Source organism: Hypanus sabinus, unplaced genomic scaffold, assembly GCF_030144855.1.
Source record: "Hypanus sabinus isolate sHypSab1 unplaced genomic scaffold, sHypSab1.hap1 scaffold_61, whole genome shotgun sequence".
Classification (NCBI taxonomy): Eukaryota; Metazoa; Chordata; class Chondrichthyes; order Myliobatiformes; family Dasyatidae; genus Hypanus; species Hypanus sabinus.
In genome coordinates, this window is record NW_026781466.1 from 722,671 (window position 1) to 744,428 (window position 21,758).

Consider the following 21,758-nt stretch of genomic DNA (forward strand, 5'->3'; position numbering starts at 1 on the left):
TCATGTTATTAAATTAAGTATTATATGTTTAATTGTACCAGTTATACACTGAAATGTAGTGAGAGGCTGTAATCTTGTTAATGTCTTAGCTATCACTATATTTCTATGGAGCTCTGAAGTGCATATATTCCTTTCATCTGGTTTATTGCTTGAAATTACACGAAGCCCTATATATGTCACACCCAATTTGTGTACCTGCTCATTACACGAATGGGGCAAGGAAATTGCCCAGTACGTGAAATGAGCAGGTACACAAAATGGGTGTCACAAACTAGGGGTGATTAATAAGTTTGTGGCCTAAGGTGGAAGGATTCAATTTTACTAAACTTAGCAATTTTCAATTATCTGAAACAGAAATACCACAAAAGTTATTAACTTCTGAGAGAAATGATTCTTAAGGAGTCCATTTAGAATGTGCTGACACAGAAAGAACGTGCAAAGCAACTTGCAGGGCAACGTATAAACCAATTTGCAAAATCAGGATGAAACAATAGCTTGCTGATTAAAGAAGCGATACGGGTAACGGGAAGACATGCTTAACGGTTGAACAATAACGGTGTTAATGCGCTGAGGCTGATAAGTGGGCCAAAGGGGTAATCACATTTGTAATTTTGTAATGAGATTAAAGAAGAATGTAGGGTATAAAAAACTGTGCAAAGTGTAATTCGGCACTCAATCTAGCAGGAGCTGGTTGGGTCCGACTCTGCAGACTCGAAAAATAAAGTTTACCGTTCTGCAAATTGCTGAGACTCAGTGTGTTTCTGACAACTTCGAACTTTCTGCATAATCACTCAAAGAGTTGAACTACACGTGCAGGTACCGGGAGCTGTATAACTTCAGGCCTTCTAACTTAGGCCACGAACTTATCAATCAAACCAACCGACACACCCCCCCCCCCACCCCCGAACCCCAAACCACACCCCTGGCAGCTAAAAAATTGCCACTGCACCCCTGCTCCAGCCGTCCAGCAGAGCTCGGGCCCGGCCCTTTCCCAATGCAACCGGCCCCCGAGTTACACAACACCGGGATCATTCCCTACTCACCCCTGATCGAATCGAGGAACCGCCAAATAGCGGCACTCGGCACCGGGCATGCGCTCAGCGGCGTTCCTCCACAGCGCCTCCGGTGGCCGGAGGTCTGCACATCGTCGCCGACGGCCGGAGACCCGCACAGCGCCACCAGTGGCTGGAGATCCATACAGCGCCACAAGTGGCAGGAGGCGGGACGGACAACGGAGAGGTAAATCACAATCACGACAAAGTCTGCAGATCCTGGAAATCCAAAGCAACACAAACAAAATGCTGGCCGAACACAGCAGGCCGGGTAGCAACGGGAATGGAAATCGGAATGAAAATGTTTGGACACCGGGAACTCCCGCTCGGAGCGGATAGTTCAAAGGTTAGTTTATTATTAAAGCAGGTATCCATAAATAACACTGAGTTTTTGTTTCTCCATAGAACCACGAAACAAAGAGAGAGCATGAAAGTCGTGCACAGAGAAAAATCAAACTTCTACCCCTCCCCCCGGATCAAGAAGAGCAGGATCCCAATCATCAAACCTCAAAAACCACCCCTCCGGACAATAGGGAACAATAACATCGACCCCCGATAAAAAAAACACCCCTACCCCGCACAACTGCGGTGGAGCCGGTGTCACCAGTGTCGAGGCGGCCGCATCGGGAGCAGCGGACACAACGGGCGACCCCGGAAGATTCACAGGTGAAGTGTCGCCTCACCTGGAAGGATGTTTGGACAACGGAGAGAGTTCAGCCGTCCGGCCTTTTCACTGTGACACTACGAACTCCACATCAAATCCGTCCAAACGAATCTGGGCCAACTTTAATGACCAATAAATATAATTCCTCTCAGCGATCAGCTGTCTGAATGATCCCCTGACTCTGAGAGGAAGGGGTATCTATGGTCCACACTGTCAGGGTGTTGAGTTTACCAGGAGACAAAGACTGCAGGAACGAGAGGTTTTCTGTTGATTAATACACTGTGTGTAATACACTGGCAATTCTGGTGTTGTGACGCGAATCGAGACAAACACCACGCTGCCCACTCCACCAACAACACGGCACAGCCGGACATATAACAGGGGACTTTACATCCCACAACACAGGTTTCAGTGATGAAACCCGTGATTAATGTTGTTGTCCCACCGAAACAATATGAAACGCCCATTTTGGAGCGTTTAAATACGAGCGCTCCCCCACATGTGACGTCACAAAGCTCCCCCCCCACTCGTCTGACGTCACACATGGACTCCCCACACCGGGATTTGCCCTCACGTCACCCACGCGCTGCTGTGCTCGAGCTTTATCGGTTGAACGGCTGGGCTAATAATCACGTGACCAGCCACTCCCCCACCGCTGTCAACGGGGGAATTCAGGCGCTGCGCTATTCCCATTGATGCGAAGCGATGTCAATCACTGCTTACAACCAGTCGCGGAGGTGGACAAGCCGAGTGGGCGTTACCCCGCCGAGTTCGTCTCCAGCTCAAGCGCCGACCACCTCCTCAGAGCGGAGAAAACCTCAAAGTAAATGTCCGCTTTCTGATTTATTTCCATTTCCCTCCGAAGGAAGTTGGGGCGTTTGTGAAGCGTCTCCTGCGGCCGGAGTCTGATGTATCGCTGAGAGGTAGGAGGAGACCGCTCGGCCCGTCAGATATGTGGAGACCGAAGGAATCGAGGAAATGAGGATCGGGCAGAAACATGTGGCTGAGATGGGACAGCAGCCGCCATCTTGCTGATGGTTAGAGGGGCTGAATGGCCTCCTGCTGTTTCTCACTTGATGTTTCAGTCTTCCTGTCCAGCAAGGCTCCGGAGGAATGTGATTAGAAATTAGTGTTTATAAACACAGATCTGATTTAAATGAAACGTGAACATTTCCTGTTTGGGTCTGAATTATGTTTTGGACCTGGATGGGAATCGAGCCGGTGACTCTGTGACCTGGAGGTGGAGGGAAAGGGATCGGGGAAGATATGGTGTGGAAAAATAATCATGTATCTGGGGTAAATATGGAATAATGTGGGGAATGCGGTGGATGGGTTTGGCAGCGTGTGAGGGGTGAGGAGCGGATTCACCGGTTCAGGAGGGAGACCCTCCACCCGTCACCTGATCCCGTTTCCCGTTCACGTTTTTCTGCAGATCTGCAGCATCTGCGGGTCACTGCTCTACGTGCACGTGTAGCTTCATCTTTCCCCGTTCAGACAAGGCAGTGAGATCCGGATCTGTCACGTCCTCTCGTTGTTTGTGGACAATGTTTTTTTTTCTCTGCAATATTTTCTGTTGTTTCATTCCACTGTTTTGAGGCGCTGAAGTGCCGCCGATGTTTCTGGGTGTCTGACCCGTTTATGTGAGAATTTAGCCATTTGTATTTATCTGAGCTTCTCATAAATGTGTAAAGTTTAGTTCAGCTTCACTTCAGAATTTCTGAAGCAACACCCAGTCAGTCAAATTGCTCCACACAATTAAAATAGCTTATTACATTTTTTTTCTATTTTTGTAATATATATGTATATTCTTATTTTAAATCACTATTGTTAAAAGCTATTGTTATGAATTAGTTTCTACTACTACCACAGCGACAACAAATTTCATGTCATATGCCGGTGCTATTAAACCTGATTCTGATATTGATATGGGAGACCCACCACTGGTCACTTGTTCCCAGTTACTGCAGATCGTAATGTGAGATTGAGGTATTTTCCATATATTTGCTTTCCACAGAAATGACAACAGTTCAGTTTCCTTCTGAGGTTCTGGAGCAGAAGCTCAGTCTGTCTAATATTTCCACACAATTAAAATGGGAAATTTGTTTATTATCATCATGTACTGAGCTACAGTGAAAATCTTGCCTGATGTACCATCCACACAGATCGATACATTCCAACAGTACATTGAGCTGATATACAACAAAATAATCACTGTAACAAAGCATTATGGCTGCAGAGAATGTGCAGTGCAAATAGACATATGGTGCAGGGTCACGTCGAGTTACATTGTGAGGTCGAGTCCATTTTATCATTCATTTGGCTTATAGCTGCAGACAGGAAGCCATCCTTCAGCCTGGTGTTACGCACTTTAAGGCTTTTGTATCTCTTCCCCGATGGGGGAGCAGGTTTGCAGCTAGAATGTCCAGGTTGTGAGGATCTTTGAGTACATGGCCTGCTTTTCCGAGGGAGGGGAAGTGTAGGAAGAGGCCATGGAGTGGAGGCTTGTTTCTCTGATATTTTCTGCTCTCCAAAGTTCTCTCCAGTTCCTTGCAGTCATGGGCAGAGCAGTAGCCATACAAAGGCATGAAGTATCGACAAGAAGCTCAGAGACCTCGGCCTTCACCCTGCCTTGTGTAGCTGGATCCTGGACTTCCTGTCAGATCGCCAGCAGGAAGTAAGAGTGGGCTCCATCTCCTCTGTCTCTCTGACCATCAGCACACATACCCCACAGGGTTGTCACTTCGGCCCCCTCCTTTACTCTCTGTGCACCCATGACTTGTGTTGCCACCCACAGCTCCAATCTGCTAATTAAATTTTGCTGACAGCATTACATTGATTGGCCTAATCTCAAATACTGATAACAATCAATCAAATGCCTTCTGACAAGGGTCAGTCCAAATAAACTTTTCACGCTTCTTCAGGAGATTGGTCAGAGGAAGAACGATAGCAGCAAAGTTCTTACGATAATATCCATCCATTCCCAGAAAGGGCCTTCTTAGCAGTCAGAATAGGAACTTGAGAAATTGCCGGGACTTTTACCAGAACAGGAGCCAACTTGCTTTGACCTACAACATAGCCAAGACAGGTCACACTGGCATGGCCAAATTCACTCTTAGCCAAGTTAACTGTAAGGTTGTCCTGGGAAAGCCTGTCAAACAGCTTTTCTACTGCAGATATATGCTCTTCCCAAGTGCCACTCCCTGTAACTAAGTCATCAATATAGGTATCTGTGTGTTCTAACCCTCGAATTACAAAATCAATCATTCTCTGGGATGTTCCTGGAGCATTTTTCCTTCCAAAAGGCAAAACATTGTATTCATACAACCCAGATGGTGTCACAAACACAGAAATGTCTCTATCTCTGTCCGTCAATGGAACACACCAATACGCTTTCAACAGATCAATCTTTGTAAGATATTATCTATTCCAACCTGATCGATGCAATCATCCACCCTAGGGATAGGATAAGCATCAGTTTTTGTTACTGCATTTACCTTTCTACAATCAGTGCGAAATCTAACACTACCATCATGTTTGGGCATAATAATGCAGAGTGACTCCAATCTCATTTTGAAGGCCTAATAATACCATTCTCCAGCATATTCTCAATTCCCTGGTCAGCCAATTTACACTTTTCTACGTTCATGCGAAGTGGGTGTTGTTTAATCGGTTTGGCTTGACCAACATCTACATCGTGTACTGTGACCGTGGTTTGCTTGGGAACATAGGGAAATCAATCTTTAAAGTTCAAAATGAATTCCTTCAGCTGTTGTTGTTGCTTTACCTGCAGATGAGACAACTTGTTATCAATGTTTTCTGGAACAACCGATTCGTTAGCCTAACTGGGACCATGTTTGGCTTGTGAAAAGTCTCAGACGAGTCAATTGTTTCATTCTCAGGGTTGCCAGTTTCATTTGTTTTGACAACGACACACACAGATGGTACCTGCTTGTCAAACAAGGCTTTATCATATTTATGTGTACCACCTGTGTTAGTTTACATTGGTCATGTGTTGTAATAACATAATACACATTATTAATTTGAGAGACTATTTCATACGGTCTATTGAATTTCACCTGAAGTGGATTCGTCAACATAAGGCAAGCACCTTATCTCACACCTGGTATTTTCTTTCGCGAGCCCTGATATCAAACCAACACTTCATTTTGTTTTGAGAAATCTTTAAGTTTTGTCTTGCTAGACTACAGGCTTGGTGTACTTTATTTTTGAGCTGCAAAACATAGTCTAAAGAGTTAACATCAATCCATCGTTTCTTTTAACAAGGTCAAAGGTCACTCTGCGACCAAATACAAGTTCAAATGGAGTAAAGCCCAGTGATTCCTGTACTGACTCTCTTTCTGTGGACAAAATCAAATGTATTCCTTCATCTGGACAAAAGCAAAAGTATTCGTTCATCCCAGTCTTTTCCATTTTCAACACAATATGTTTTAATCATTGTTTTGAGGGTAGAATGAAATCTATCTAAAGCCCCTTGTGATTCTGTATGGTACGCAGATGATGCAATTTGTTTTGCTCCCAGTTCAGAAACTACCTGCTGGAATAGTCCAGATGTAAAATTACATCCTTGATCAGACTGGATTTCTTTAGGCAAATCGAATAAACTGAAAATCTTGGTAAGAGCCTTCACCACAGTTTTAGCTTTAATATTTCCGAGAGGCATTGCCTCTGGGAATCTGGATGCAGTACACATAATAGTTAGCAGATACTGATGGCCAGCTTTAGTCTTTGGCAATGGGCCAACACAATCCACTACAACTTTGGAAAAGGGTTCACCGAATGCAGGTATAGGCCACTGGGGTGAGCTCATTAGGTTTACCCACAACTTGACAACTGCCTTTTGGAAACTCTTATTCAGGGTAAACATAATTTTATGAGTTAAAGCAAACCGATCTGCTAATCCAGCAGATTCCTGCATAGTGGCAGCATCATTTCCATCTAAATACGTCTTTATGTCATCAGGGACGCACCTTCTGAATTCTTCAATTAAAACCAACTCTCTCAATCTGTTAAAATCATCATTTACATGTTCAGATGTGCACCAGCGGTCAATGCACACAAATTTCTCATAAGCAAATTCCACATGTCTGGTTCACAGATTTCTTCAAATTTCTAAACTTTTGCCTGTCTGCTTCTGGGACCAACTCGTAAGCTTTGAGCACAGCCTGTTTCACTAGGTCATAATGTGTGGTGCGTGACCATGTGGTTAAGGTGTTGAACTAGCGATCTGAAAGTCATGAGTTTGAGCCTCAGCCGAGGCAGCTTGTGTGTCCTTGAGCAAAGCACTGAACCACACACAGCTCCTGCACATTTATAGCCCAGTAGCGATGATTGGGGCAGCATAAATAAATAAATAATAAGCTGCTTCAGCAACTGTCAAAGCAGAATAGGCTTGCTAAGCCTTTCCCTTAATTAGACTTTGTAAGAGAATCTTCTTTCTGCTTTTCTTCCTCTCCGGCCTGAAATTGCCTCTGCCTTTCCGGAGCCTCCATCTTCAATTTTTCTAACTTGTACTGGAGCTCAAGCTCACTAGGTTTACTTTCAGGAAACTCCTCCAACTCCTCCACTTTAAACACACCCTCAGATACATACTCAGCTGTTATCCTCTGCATCTGTGCCCTCCTGATTGTCAATTTCACCTTAGCAAGTATTAACGTTCTAGCAATACTCAATAACTCAATCCTTCTGGTGTCCTCTAATGCTTGAGAGGTTCACACTTCCAGATATCTATCAACATCCATTGCTGCTGATTTTCCACACAGAAATAAATCAAAAGGGATTTATCCAATGAAATCGATATTAAATCAATCCTTAAATTTGTTCATATCCCAGACGCAGGCCCCATTTTGTTATAAACCATAACACTTTAGAAACGAACCAGCAGAAACAGACTACTCCCAGTGGCCACACATTTCAATTCCACGTCCCATTCCCATTCTGATATGTCTATCCATGGCCTCCTCTACTGTCAAAATTAATCCAAACTCAGGTTGGAGGAATAACACCTTATATACCGGCTGGGTAGCCTCCAACCTGATGGGATGAACATTGACTTCTCTAACTTCCGTTAATGCCCCTCTTCCACTTCTTACCCCATCACTGACATATATAATTGTTTGCATGTTTTCCATGTCTCTCTGGTGCTTCCCCCCCCCCCACCTTTCTTTCTCCCGAGGCCTCCTGTCCGATGATCCTTTCCCATCTCCAGCTCTGTATCACGTTCGCCCATCACCTTTCCAGCTCTTAGCTTCATCCCATCACCTCCAGTCTTCTCCTATCATTTTGCATTTCACCCTCCCCCCGACTACTTTCAAATCTCTTTGTATCTTTCCTTTCAGTTAGTCCTGACGAAGGCTCTTAGCCTGAAACGTCAACATTTCTTCTCCTTATAGATACTGCCTGGCCTGCTGGGTTCCACCAGCATTTTGTGTGTGTTGTTAGAATTTCCAGCATCTGCAGATTTCCTCATGAGTGTTATGTGTATAAATCTGTAGAAATAAAACTCCCAAACTATTGAGCTCGGGGGATCAAGGCTTGGAGTCTTGAGATGGTAAAGTATGAAAGTTCAGTTCAACTACAGAATAGGTGATGAGAGAGAGATATTTGTAATCCAGGATAAATGTTGAGAGAAGGCGATTATGTCATATTCCACAGGTTTCATGGTGGTAAAACGAGACCAACAGTCTCCATAGATTTTATCTGTCATCCTTCCAAATCCACATACTAATTATCACCCGAAGTGACTTGCAATAAGGGGTATCATCTTCAAGTGAACTACCACACCACAGCCAGGCAAGGGTTAACACATAAATGGACTCCACAGGATATCCCAAATCAGATCCACTCCTATGGATCAAATGAGGTGACAACCACACATTCGATGTACGGTGAATCGATAATTTGTCCACCGTTGTGGGCAAAGTAAAGTTACAAACAGTGGCCCTTGACTACTAGTTCCCTGGTTTCGATGCTTCCATTTTTCCTCCTTTGTCTCTGTCTGACTCTGAGTGTCTGTGTCCTCGGTTAAAACTAAACAAGCTGCGAGCGATGTAAACAAGCTGCAAGTCAGACTGATTTGTCTTTTTAATCTCTCCCTCTCTCTCTCTTAAAATGAAAGTCCACAGCAAACAAAACCTAGGGATTCATAACAATGGCCACTCCTCATTGTCAACTGACAGGTGTGCCAGTAGGTGGGATGACTGTGTGAATCCTTTCCCACATTCTCAGCAGGTGAACGGCCTCTCCCCAGTGTGAACTCGCTGATGTCTCTGTCGGCTGGATAAATTAGTGAATCTCTTCCCACAGACTGAGCAGGAGAACGGCCTCTCCCCAGTGTGAACTCGCTGATGTACCAGTAGGGTAGATGACCGAGTGAAACCTTTCCCACATTCTGAGCAGGTGAACGGCCTCTCTCCACAGTGAACTCGCTGATGACTCTGCAGGGTGGAAGAGTCAGTGAATCTCCTCCCACATTCTGAGCAGGTGAACGGCCTCTCCCCGGTGTGAACTCGCTGATGTCTCTGTAGGTTGGATAAATGAGTGAATTCCTTCCCACAGTCTGAGCAGGTGAACAGCTTCTCCCCAGTGTGAACTCGCAGGTGATTCTGTAGGGTAGCTAACCGAGTGAATCCCTTCCCACAGACTGAGCAGGTGAACGGCCTCTCCCCAGTGTGAACGCGCTGATGTCTCTGCAGGGTGAATGACAGAGTGAATCCCTTCCCACATTCTGAGCAGGTGAACGGCCTCTCTCCACTGTGAACTCGCTGATGTCTCTGTAGGCTAGATAAATGAGTGAATCTCTTCCTACAGACTGAGCAGGTGAACGGCCTCTCCCCAGTGTGAACTCGCTGATGACTCAGTAGGGTGGAAGAGTCAGCGTATCTCTTCCCACATTCTGAGCAGGTGAACGGCCTCTCCCCAGTGTGAACTCGCTGATGTCTCTGTAGGTTGGATAAATGAGTGAATTCCTTCCCACAGTCTGAGCAGGTGAACGGCTTCTCCCCAGTGTGAACTCGCAGGTGATTCTGTAGGTTAGCTAACTGAGTGAATCCCTTCCCACAGACTGAGCAGGTGAACGGCCTCTCCCCAGTGTGAACTCGCTGATGTCTCTGTAGGTTGGATAAATGAGTGAATCCCTTCCCACATTCTGAACAGGTGAACGGCCTCTCTCCACTGTGAACTCGCTGATGTTTCTGCAGGCTGGATAAATTAGTGAATCTCTTCCCACAGACTGAGCAGGTGAACGGCCTCTCTCCACTGTGAACTCGCTGATGTCTCTGTAGGCTGGATAGATGAGTGAATCTCTTCCTACAGACTGAGCAGGTGAATGGCCTCTCCCCAGTGTGAACTTGCTGATGTCTCTGTAGGCTGGATAAATGAGTGAATCTCTTCCCACAGACTGAGCAGGTGAACGGCCTCTCTCCACTGTGAACTCGCTGATGACTCTGTAGGTGGGATAACTGATTGAATCTCTTCCCACATTCTGAGCAGGTGAACGGCTTCTCCCCAGTGTGAACTCGCTGGTGTCTCTGCAGGATGGATAAATTAGTGAATCTCTTCCCACATTCTGAGCAGGTGAACGGCCTCTCTCCACTGTGAACTCGCTGATGACTCAGTAGGGTGGAAGAGTCAGCGTATCTCTTCCCACATTCTGAGCAGGTGAACGGCTTCTCCCCAGTGTGAACTCGCTGATGTCTCTGTAGGTTGGATAAATTAGTGAATCTCTTCCCACAGTCTGAGCAGGTGAATGGCTTCTCCCCAGTGTGAACTCGCTGGTGTACCAGTAGGGTAGATGACTGTGTAAATCCTTTCCCACAGTCTGAGCAGGTGAATGGCTTCTCCCCAGTGTGAACTCGCTGGTGAGCCATTGGGTCAGATGACTGAGTGAATCCTTTCCCAGAAATTCAGCAGATGACCAGCCTCTGCCCAGTGTGGACTGGTGTGCCACAGGTGGGAAGACCGACTGAACCCCTTCTCACACACTGAACAGGTGAATGGCCTTGCCCAGTGTGAACTTGCTGATGTACCTTCAATTGTGATAACCGAGTGAATCCATTCCCACTGTCTGTGCAGGTGAAAGGCCTTTCTCCTGTGTAAAGTGACGGGCTTGCGAGTTGGTCAGATGACCGAGTGAATCCCTCCCCACAGTGTGAGTAGGAAGGATGGTCGATTGATTCCCTTGCTCCACTTATTAAATATCTAGACAGAGACAACAAAACTGTTGTGCCGTGTTTGAGCTTCCTGGAGACGAATTCCTTCTCATTTTTAACCTGTAAAAAGATTTACAAAATCCATCAATGGGTGTAGGACAACATTTCAGAAGACATTCCTTGAGTTGCCAAAGTTTGATCTGGTATCACACTGTTACAGTGAGGTTCTACCCAAGTTGGACAGAGAAATCATCTCCTGACTGGGCAGAGTGCTGGTATCTGGAATGACCATCAATTCCCTGATGCTCTTCCTGTCTCTATAAGAATGGGGCATTTCTGCTGTCTCCAATCTGTGCCTTGGCTCAGTTTGACTCTCCCCATTGGTATTATTCCCTGTTCCCACTGAGCTGCATGGGTTCCTGGCCCCACAGTAACTGAAACACTCTCACACAAATAGTTTTTCTTGACGTGCAGCTGGGATCTTCTTTTATGTATTATTAACTTAAAGTGCCACAGTTTTAACGCCATATAGAAAATTCCTGCTGAAATGACTGGTTGGTTCACACAGCTGTCAAAATGGGTTAGAGTGAATTTTTGTATTATTTCAGGTTCTTGTCACAATCATAAAAAATTTCAACACAGAAACAGGCCCTTTGGGCCATCTAGTTTGTGCTGAACTATTTAAACAGCCCACTCCCACACCCCTACCATCCATGTATCTACACAAACCTCTTAAATGTTGAAATCGAGCTCGCATGCACCACTTGTCCTGGATGCTCATTCCACATCTGGATGACCCTCTGTGTGAAGAAGTTCCCCTCATGCTCCCCTTAACATTTCACCTTTCACCCTTAACCCATGGCCTCTGGTTGTAGTCCCACCCAATTTCAGTGGAGAAAGCCAGCTTGCATTAACACTATGTGTGCCTCTCTATCACAATCAAATCTCCCCACAATCTTCTGCATTCCAAGGAATAAAGTTCAATCTTTCCTTATAACCCAAGTCCTCCAGGCATGGCAACATCCTTGTGAAATTTCTCTGAAATCTCTGAACTTCTTTTACATCTTTCCTGTAGGTAGGTGACCAAAACTGCACACAATACTTCAAATTAGGCCTCACCAATGTCTTCTAGAAGACAACATAACATCCATCTATTGTTATCAGTACTTTGATTCATGAAGGGCAATGGGCTGAAATCATTCTTTCCATCCCTATCTACCTGTGATACCACTTTCAGTGAATTAAGGACTTGTATTCCCAGGTCCCTTTCTTCTACAACACTCCTCCGTGCCCGACCAGTCACTGTGAAAGACCTCCCTTGGTGGGTCATACCAAAGTGTAACAACTCACACTGGTCTGCATTAAATTCCATTTTCCTTTTCTCAAACCATTTTTCCCGCTGATCCAGATCTCACTGCAAGCCATGATAGTCCTCCTCGCTGTCCACTAGACCACCAATCTTGGTGCTACCCACAAATTTGCTGATCCAGTTAACCACACTATCACCCAGATTACTGATATAGATGACAAAACAACAACAGATCCAGCACTGATCCCTGTGGCAACCACTAGTCACAGGCCTCCAGTTATAGAGGCAACCATCTGCTACCACACTCTGGCTTCTCCCAAAGACAGTGTCTCATCCAATTTACTATCTCATCTTGAATGCTGAGTGACTGAACCTTCTTGACCAAACTCCCATATGAAACTTTGTCAAGTGCCTTGCTAACGTCCATGTAGACAACATCCACTGCCTTGCCTTCATCCACTTCCCTGATAACTTCCTCGAGAGACTCTATAAGACTGGTTAGACATGACCTACCATGCACAAAGCCATGCTGTCTATCCTTAATCAGTCCACACCTATCTAGATACTTACAGTATATACTTGGTTCCTGCACACACATTCCAATAACTTTCCCAGTTCTGATGTCAAGCTCACCCACGTATTATTTCCTAGTTTATTTTTACAGCCTTTCTTGAACAGCAGAACAACATTGTCGGTCCTCCAATCCTCCAGTACCTCACCTGTCACTGAGGATGATTTAAATATCTGTGCTAAGGCCCCGATAACTTCTGCACTTGTCTTCCGTAGGGTCCTAGTGAACAACTTGTCAGGCCCTGGGGATTGATCCACACTAATTTGCCTCAAACCCCTCCACCTCTGTAATCTGTACAGGGTCCATGAAGTTGATGCGGCTTTGCCTCACTTCTATAGACTCTGTGTCCATCTCCTGAGTAAATACGGATGCAAAAAAATCTCCCCAATCTATGCCATACTTTCATATGGATTACCATTCTGATTTTCCAGAGAATTAATTTTTTTCCCTTGCAATCTTTTTGCTCTCAACATATCTGCAGAATCCCTGAGGATTCTCCTTCACCTTGTCTGCTGAGGCAACCTCATGCCTTCCTTTATTTATTTTATAAGTATTCACTTGAATTTCCTGTATTTCATAAGTACCCCATTTGTTCCTATCTGCCTGTACCTGGTATAGACAATAGACAATAGGTGCAGAAGTAGACCATTCGGCCCCTCAAGTATGCACCTCCTTTTTATTTATCTGGGTGAGGAAAGCCAAAGGGGTGATAGATCTGCATGGTGGGAGGTGGGAGTAAGGAGGGGGGGGGGTAAACTAAAGTTGCACGGGGAATGGGAGCCTGAATAACAGAACAGAGAGTGGAGAGTTTGTGGAGACAGATGTTGTTCAGCAACAGTCTTCGGGACATCATCTTCCACCAGGCCATCAGACTGATTAATTCATGCTGATACAATTGCATTCCGATGTTATATTGACTGTCCTATGTGCAAACTATCTATTATAAATTACTATAAATTACACATTGCACATTTAGATGATGTAAGGTAAATATTTCTACTCCTCATGTTTATGAAATAGGTATTTAATAAAGTCAATTCAATTCACCCTCTCCACTATCTGATCTGTCATTCTGGCTCCCATTCCCCGTACAACTTATTTTAACCACATCACCCCCTCCCCTGCTCACTGCCACTAGCAAGCCGTACTACTAGGATATTCATCCCCTCTTGTTCTGTTCCTCTAACTAACGAATCCCCTATAAGCCTTTTGACTTTCCTCTGCCAGGTAATTCCCCCCAACAGCTTCTAAAGTGGTCCACCTGTTGTTGTGGGGGATGGCCACTAGAGTACTCTGCGATGCCTATTTAACCTCATTCCCTTCCTGATTCTCACCCAGTTTCCTGTGTCCTGCACCTTGGGAGTAACTCAGCTCTCTTCATGTCATATCTATCACCCCCTCCAACTGCTGGATGATCTGGAATTCACCCATTTCAAGTTGCAGCTCATTGAAGTGCAGGGTTACAAGCTGCAGCTGGATGCACATCTCGTAGGTGAGGGCATCAGGGACACTGGAGGTCTCCCCTCCTTCCCTCCAATACCCCTCTAATTTGTAATAATCTCCCCTCTGATTTGTAATAACCAGCATGCAGATATATCTCGCACTGTGCATTTTTTACCCAGTGACAAGACGTGCACAGTGAATTTTATATAGAGAGGTATTCATTTTAACATCTAGCAAATCACTGTCAATAGGAACTTTGATCTCCTCTGGGTTTGATCGAGTTCATCTGCACTCTCACACAAACTATGTAGCAGGCCTGGAACAGGAAATGGAGGATTTTCTCAGCAAAGCTTTTGCACATTGTCCATATGTGGTTTCCTTGCTAAATTACACTTTAAAAAGTCAGATTTCCAAATATCACTCCACTTCTTCCCACTTGCAAATTCTCCAGCAACTTTTGCATCACCAAAATGCAAACAGGCATCACTAGTTTCTGTACTCTACATAAATATTCCCCCTGAACCCTCCCCCAATGACTGACTGTGGTGAACTCAGTGAATGCAATCCCAATGAATATGAAGGGAAGGGCAGTAGTCTGTCTCACTGGAGTCTGGCACATTTGTGATGTGAAAGCTACTTGTTGCCCAGGGCAAAGGTGTTTCATATCATTATGTACCCAGAGAGAATGGGACAAAACATGTTCTCACCGGTAGAAAAGTCCAGAGCAAGAGGAGGTAGAGGAAGCAACACACACAAAATACTGGAGGAGTTCAGCAGGCCAGGCAGCATCTACGGAAAAGAGTCCTGATGCCGATTTTCTCAATTGCTGATGTAAAAGATTTTGTTCCCTTTCTCCGAGTTCCTAATCCTTGCATTTAGATAGCTGGAGCTCAGCTCTGTCTGAGAGATCCATCGTTTCCCATTCACTCAGCAGCGGAAGCTCCCCGGGGTCCGTGTACGGATCGTGGGGCTGATAGAGAGGGAAGAGGGCAGGACTGTCCCGGGGTTGCTGGTCACGGTGTTCGAAATTCAGATGAATTATCCCGAAATCGGTGTTTAAGATAAAAACACGGAGAATCACTCTTACCTGCAACCGACATTTTCAAAGGCTTCTGTGTAGTGCGCGCATGCGTGAAACTCCGGGACGGCCTCAGCCTGACGCCTGCGCATTTCATCGGCGCTTTCGCGCCGACGAAATTCTTAACGCATGGCCCTATGGGTAATCACGGTGCCATTAAAGATTTCTGCAAGCACCGGTTCAATGTCCATATCTCATTTTTTTTCATCTTGGGTATAGAAAAAATCTGCAGCTGTTTTAACGCAGAAAGTGGCTCCCATAACCAATATACTCAATATCAACGTGTATCTAATGCAGATATAAAACACAGGAGTTTCTGCAGTTGCTGGAAATACAGAGACGCATACACACAAAACAATTCAGAGAGCAACTAAGCAGCGGAGTATACAAGCCAGGCATGCGGAAGGGGCTCTGCCTAAACGTTTTCTATTTATTCCTCTCCAAAATTTCTGCCTGATCTGTTGATTTCCACCTGTGTTTTGCAGAAATTAACCCCCCCCCCCCTTTTTTTCGATCAACCAGTTTCCAAATGCTTCTAATCTTTCACTTTTAACCACATCCTGCTGGTCTTATTCGTCCTCCTCCTCTGGACCCCATTTCTCTCTGGAGCCCCTGATTCAGGCTGGCAACTCTTTTGTATCTGACTCTGCACCATCGAAGATTCACTCGCTAGTCTGCTGTCAGACTTTAGAGGTGCATTGTGTTGCGAGACCGCAGGTTCGTTTACTGTGAGTGTCGCTTTAAGTGCCTGAGTGAGGAGGGCTGTGACGTCAGACACAAGCTGCGGTAGCCTGAGGGAGAGGGAGCGGGAGAGGGAGACAAGCTGTTGGAACTTCAGCGTGTGCCTGCTATAGGCTGCAACTCTTCCATGCCCAAAAGGTTGGGTTGATCTGATCATCGGCACGCAGTGCACAACGGATGTGTGACTGTCACTTCGTATCATCCATATGTGTGGATTTGCTGGAGTATCCAGTGGTATCACTTTTGTTGTCCCTTAACTGGAATCGGGGTGTTCTGTGGTAACCACTTGAAGACGATTTTCCTGTGACTGTCACCTGGTGATATTTCTAAGTGGATTTCGGAACTAATCGACGGATAAGATCTTCGGCGACTGTTATTTCGTTTACCCAGCGTGGAATGTGTGTGGAATTCTTCATAATTGCCTTCTCTCTACATCTTCGTGTGGATTTACAAATCTCTCCTCTCACTCACTTACTCCGTGGATCACTGAACTTTTCTAATTTACCATCTGAAGACTTTAAGCATTGTTTCCCAAGCTTGATAGTTTGGGAGCTATATATACGCATAACACTGTTAACTTCTGTTTATTTCAGTTAATCTTTTATATTTGGAGTAGATACTGTTAGGTATCCCGTGACGGGTCAAAGAACCAGCAGAAATATAAAACACCGTGTCGTCTGGTATTGCAGTAAACTAATGCTATTTATTAGTAACTACAGCAATATATATGCAGATATATCAAACAGGTTATCAATCATTTTATATATATATATATATATATGTGTGTGTGTGTGTGTGTGTGTGTGTGGAAATAGGAAAGCCAAGCTCCTTCACGCCTCGGGGTAAATGGATACCGTCTTACGGTGATGAGTGAAGTTCGGTTCAGTTCGTGGGATTGAGTCGAGTAGTGATGGAGAGAGAGAGGAGAGGTTTGAGTCTTCAGGTAAGCTGATGCCGTCGATAGTCACGTCGTCCTCCGAAATCCTTTAGAAGTCACCGACTGTGACACTACAAACGGGACCGTTCTTCTGTGGTGGAGTTATTAACCCAGGCGACGGATGGACACACGAATAACTCCCCACCGGTCACAGCCTTTTCACACTGCGAGAGCCACTGATCGATGCTCCGGATCGATCTTCCAAAACCCACCTTTTTCTGTGGACACAACAAAGCTCATTCAGTGTCCAAAACCATGTGTCTGGAGGTCTATCAGCGGACCTCCTACTTATCTCACCGTGCTGAGCCCCAGCTGTCCATCAAACAGTTCCTCCCTTCTCTCTCTGTAAGAACACAGAAGCTGACAGTGTCCTTGTAAAAGTGGAAACAAGCTTGCAGAGAAACCATAACACCATCTCTGAGCAGTCTCTCTCTCTCTCTCTCTCTCTCTCTCTCATGATTACAATACAACAACCATAACGACATCAGCACTCATGAACTGAACTGTATTTTGTACTTTTCCATGACAATTCATTTACCCCTAGACATCGATAGAGCTTGTTTATTATTGCTTGTTATTATTCCTACACTTTTAGGTTTATTACTGCTAACTTGTTTTATATGTATATTCGCATTATTGATATGGTTTTGCTTATTTTTATTAATAAACACCTTTAGTTTGGTACCACCAGACTCCACCGGATTCTTCTTTCTCTTCTGTTTAAAAACCCAGTTACGGGGTACGTAACAAATTTCCTATCCCATAGAGAGGTGACCAGTTGCAACCTGTCATCTCAGGGAGAGCAAGAGGGGAACGGCAGGGATATATTTTCATATACTGATATGGAACAGAAACATGGGCAGGGTCAAGATGGGCCGAGTGGCCTCTCCAGTGAGACACGGAATTTGATACAGAGGTGATTTATATATCACAGCTCCACAATAGTAAACACCAGTCTAGTTTAAGGCTAACATCAGCAGAACAGACTCCTCCAATGCTCAGTGACCAGGGTTCAGTCCTGGGTGCGATGAGCAGCCGCAAGAACTGCAGAATCTGACAGTAATAGTCCCTCATGGACCTGCAGCTGCCTTCAGTAACCGTGATGGTTAAACATTTAACACGGAGCTGATTTGAACTTCCTCCCTGATGTGAAGTTGTTGGTGTTGCAGCAGCTGGGATGATTGAGTAAAACACTTTGCTCACTCCGGACAGAAATGTGGCCTCTATTTATTGTGAACTCACCGGAGCATCACATGGTGGGTTATCTGAATGAGTCTCTTCCCACACACGGAGCAAGTGAACGACCACTTCCCAGAGAGAAGCTGCTGGTGTATCTGCGATGGCCGACTGAATCCCTTCTAAAATGAGAGCCAGTGAATGACGTCACACTGCTAGCGACGTCATGGCAATGTATCCAATCAGATCACGGACATGGACACGTGCTCGGGCTCTCCTTGTCGCGAGTGGGGCGCTGACTTCTCCAGCATCTCCGCCTCCACATTCAAGGATCGGCGACATTCAAGCGCTGGTGAACTGACAGATACAGCGGAACTAACGTGCTGTTGTGTTTGTGATTCCCATACACAAATCCTTTGACTTCCTACACTGCTAAACGTTTACAAAGCAAGTCAGTGGGTGACGTACAACATTTCAACTGAAATAATTTTAGTCTCCATAATGCCTTCTGATTAAAACACTGTCACATCACTAAACAATTTAGAGGAACAAGATTTCATCTTTAAACTGGCCACAGTTCCGGCATCAGGCGCAATATCAAACTCTCTGCTTCCCTCTCTGTATCAAAATGGATCACTCCTCCCCTTCATCAGTCTGTGACTGGGCTCAGTTTGTCTGTCTCCTTCGCATTCTGAGCATGCGCCACACACCCACTGAGATCACATTTTATTTACACGGCTGTGACTGCAGACTTTCTGATTATTATGTCCCTCCTGGTATTTGACGCTGGTAAACTCAGTCGGCAATGGTATTGAACATCGGGAGAAGGTGATTAGGCTTTTTCGTTGGAGATCGATAAACTGCCGGTAGTGTGTGGCTGGATGAGTGGGTCGTTTCCAGACTGGAAGGAGGTATCGTTTGGAGTTCCCCAGAGAGCAGTCACTGACCACAGTTCTTTACAATTTAATGTCCTGGCGGAGGCAGCGAGATGTGAGATGTCCCAGTCTGCTGGTGACCGAGAAAGAGTGGAGTTGGAGGAGGGGAGGCTATTCACATGCAATTTCGTAGCTTAGCAATCAGTACATAGAGCACTGTGGGGCTGCAGTGGCGGGTTCCAATCTGCTAATTAGATTTGCTGACGGCACTACATTGATCGGCCGAATCCCAAATAATAACGAGGCAGCCGACAGAGAAGTCATCACCCCGACACACGCTGAGTTTTTTTTTCCTGCTCCAGAGAGCCAAAAAACAAAGAAAGAGCATGAAAGTCGTTTAGAGAGAAAAATCAAACTCCCACCCCAACCCCAGCTTAAAAACAAGAACGGCATCCCGATCATCAATCTACAAACCCCACCCCTCTGGACAAAAGGGAACAATAACATCGAGCCCCCACCCCAAAGGAAACAACCCTACCCCGCACAACAGCGGAGGAGCCGGTGTCACCAGGGTAGCTGAAATCTGGAACTCACTGCCCGAGGTGGTGGTGGAGGCAGGACCCTTCACAACATTTACGAAGAGGATGAGCATTGAAACTGCCGAGATACAGTCGGCTGTGAACCAAGTGCTGATAAATGGGACCAGTGTAGACAGTGAGTGGATGGTCAGGACAGATATGGCCGGCCAAGGCCTGTTCCCGTGCTGTGTGATCCACCGCTCCGGACATGGTAAATTAACAATGGTGGCACCACGAGGCATTGATTTCAAAACTCCACACCCCTCTCCAACCTCAAATAAACCAGACTGCACCCCTTTCTCACCTCTGGGAATATCTGTTTCTGTCAAAGTAGCATAGAGATTGGTCACTTCTGCTAAACAACTGGCAACTGATGAAGTTCCTGTGTCTTCTTGCATTAATGTTGCTTCCTTACAGCAAAACTAACCCTCTCACTGTGTCAGAATCAGTGATTAAATCAGACCCCAAACACTGTGCTTTAATCCCTGCACGTTATAACTGGAACCATCTCACTGAGGGTCTGATGGAGACATAGGATCACATCTCCTTGCTTCGCACATTTCAAATACCCTCAGAATGGTTTTCTGATTCAGTCTGAAGGTTATGGTACATTCAGCTCGTCATCAGACCTGAAAAATCATGTCTTCCCGCAGCTGGTTCCACCTGTTGGTGTGTCCTCTTTCGTCCACCTCCAGGGAAGCTGCATCGCCACACAGACTCCTCACTTGAGAATACACACAGTGTATTCTGTTGACTAATATGTGTGTGGACCCCGCTGGCAATTCTGGTGTTGTGACCCGAATCGAGACAAACACCACGCTGCCCACTCCACCAACAACACGGCACAGCCGGACACATAACAGGGGACTTTCCATCCCACAACACTGGATTCAGTGATGAAACCCGTGATTAATGTTGTCCCACTGAGAAGTCCATTAAGGTGCTTTTAAATGCCAGCGCTCTCCCACAGGTGACGTCAGACACAGTTCCCACGCGCCTGACGTCACACATGGGCTCCCCGCACCGGGATCTGCCCTCACGTGCGCGGTGTCTTACGTCACCCACGCGCTGCTGTGCTCGAGCTTTATCGGTTTAACGGCTGGGCTAATAATCACGTGACCAGCCCCTCCCCCACCGCTGTCAACAGAGGATTCAGGAGCTGCGCTATTCCTATTGGTGCGAAGCGATGTCAATCACTGGTTACAACCAGTAGCGGAGGCGGACAAGCCGAGTGGGCGTTACCCCGCTGATTTCGTCTCCCGCTCAACTGCCGACCGCCTCCTCAGAGCGGAGAAAACCTCAAAGTAAATGTCCGCTTTCTGATTTATTTCCATTTCCCTCCGAGGGAAGTTGGGGCGTTTGTGAAGCGTCTCCTGCGGCCGGAGTCTGATGTATCGCTGAGAGGTAGGAGGAAACCGCTCGGCCCGTCGGTTCGATGCCGGTTCCCCGGGGAGGGAGGGATTTTATTGAAAGGATGAAGTTGGTGTGAGAGGGGGCGGACAGGATGTTTGTCCCGGTGGGGACAGGAGGGGCTCATCTGTGGAAATATCTGAGCCCACGGTGGTGTCGAGCAGAGGGATTCACCACATGGGGGGCAAACACCGGCAGACTGTTGCCCTGCAAGCGGGGCCAATGGTCCGGGCAAAGTGACAATTATTTGTGCTTTGTTGAGATTGTACCTGGAATATGGTGTAAAATCCCGCTCCCCATACTGACACGGGTTATACAGGCCAAAGAACAAACTGCCGGAGGAACTCAGTGGGTCGGGCAGCATCTGTGGAGGGAAATGACCGTCAACATTTCGGGCCGAGACCCTCCCTCTGGACTGAGAGTGGACGGGAAATAGTCAGAGAAAAGAGGTGAGGGGTGGGGATGGGGCAAGAGATGGGGAGAGAGAGGTGGATCCAGGTGAGGGGGGAGGTGGAAGGTGGAAATAGTGACAGGTGGGAGGTGAGTGATCGGGGCAACACGGGGCTGCAGAAGATGGTAATTAATTCTATAGAGGATTAACAAAGAGGTTAGAGAGTATTTGTTAGAGAGAGTGCAATGCAGATTCACCAGACTGATCCCTGGGGTGCTGGGCTCATCATATGAAGAAAGATCAAATGTGATAACCCTTTCTTTTAGAGAATCGAGGACTGAGAGGTGAACACACTGAAATGCACAA

The 21,758-nt window shown here is 46.0% G+C and overlaps 1 pseudogene; it reads right to left on the minus strand.

Annotated features, from left to right (window-relative positions):
* Window positions 1-337: 337 nt before the first annotated feature.
* Window positions 338-21,758, minus strand: part of LOC132389597 (zinc finger protein 208-like) — a 57,952-nt pseudogene continuing 36,531 nt past the window's right edge.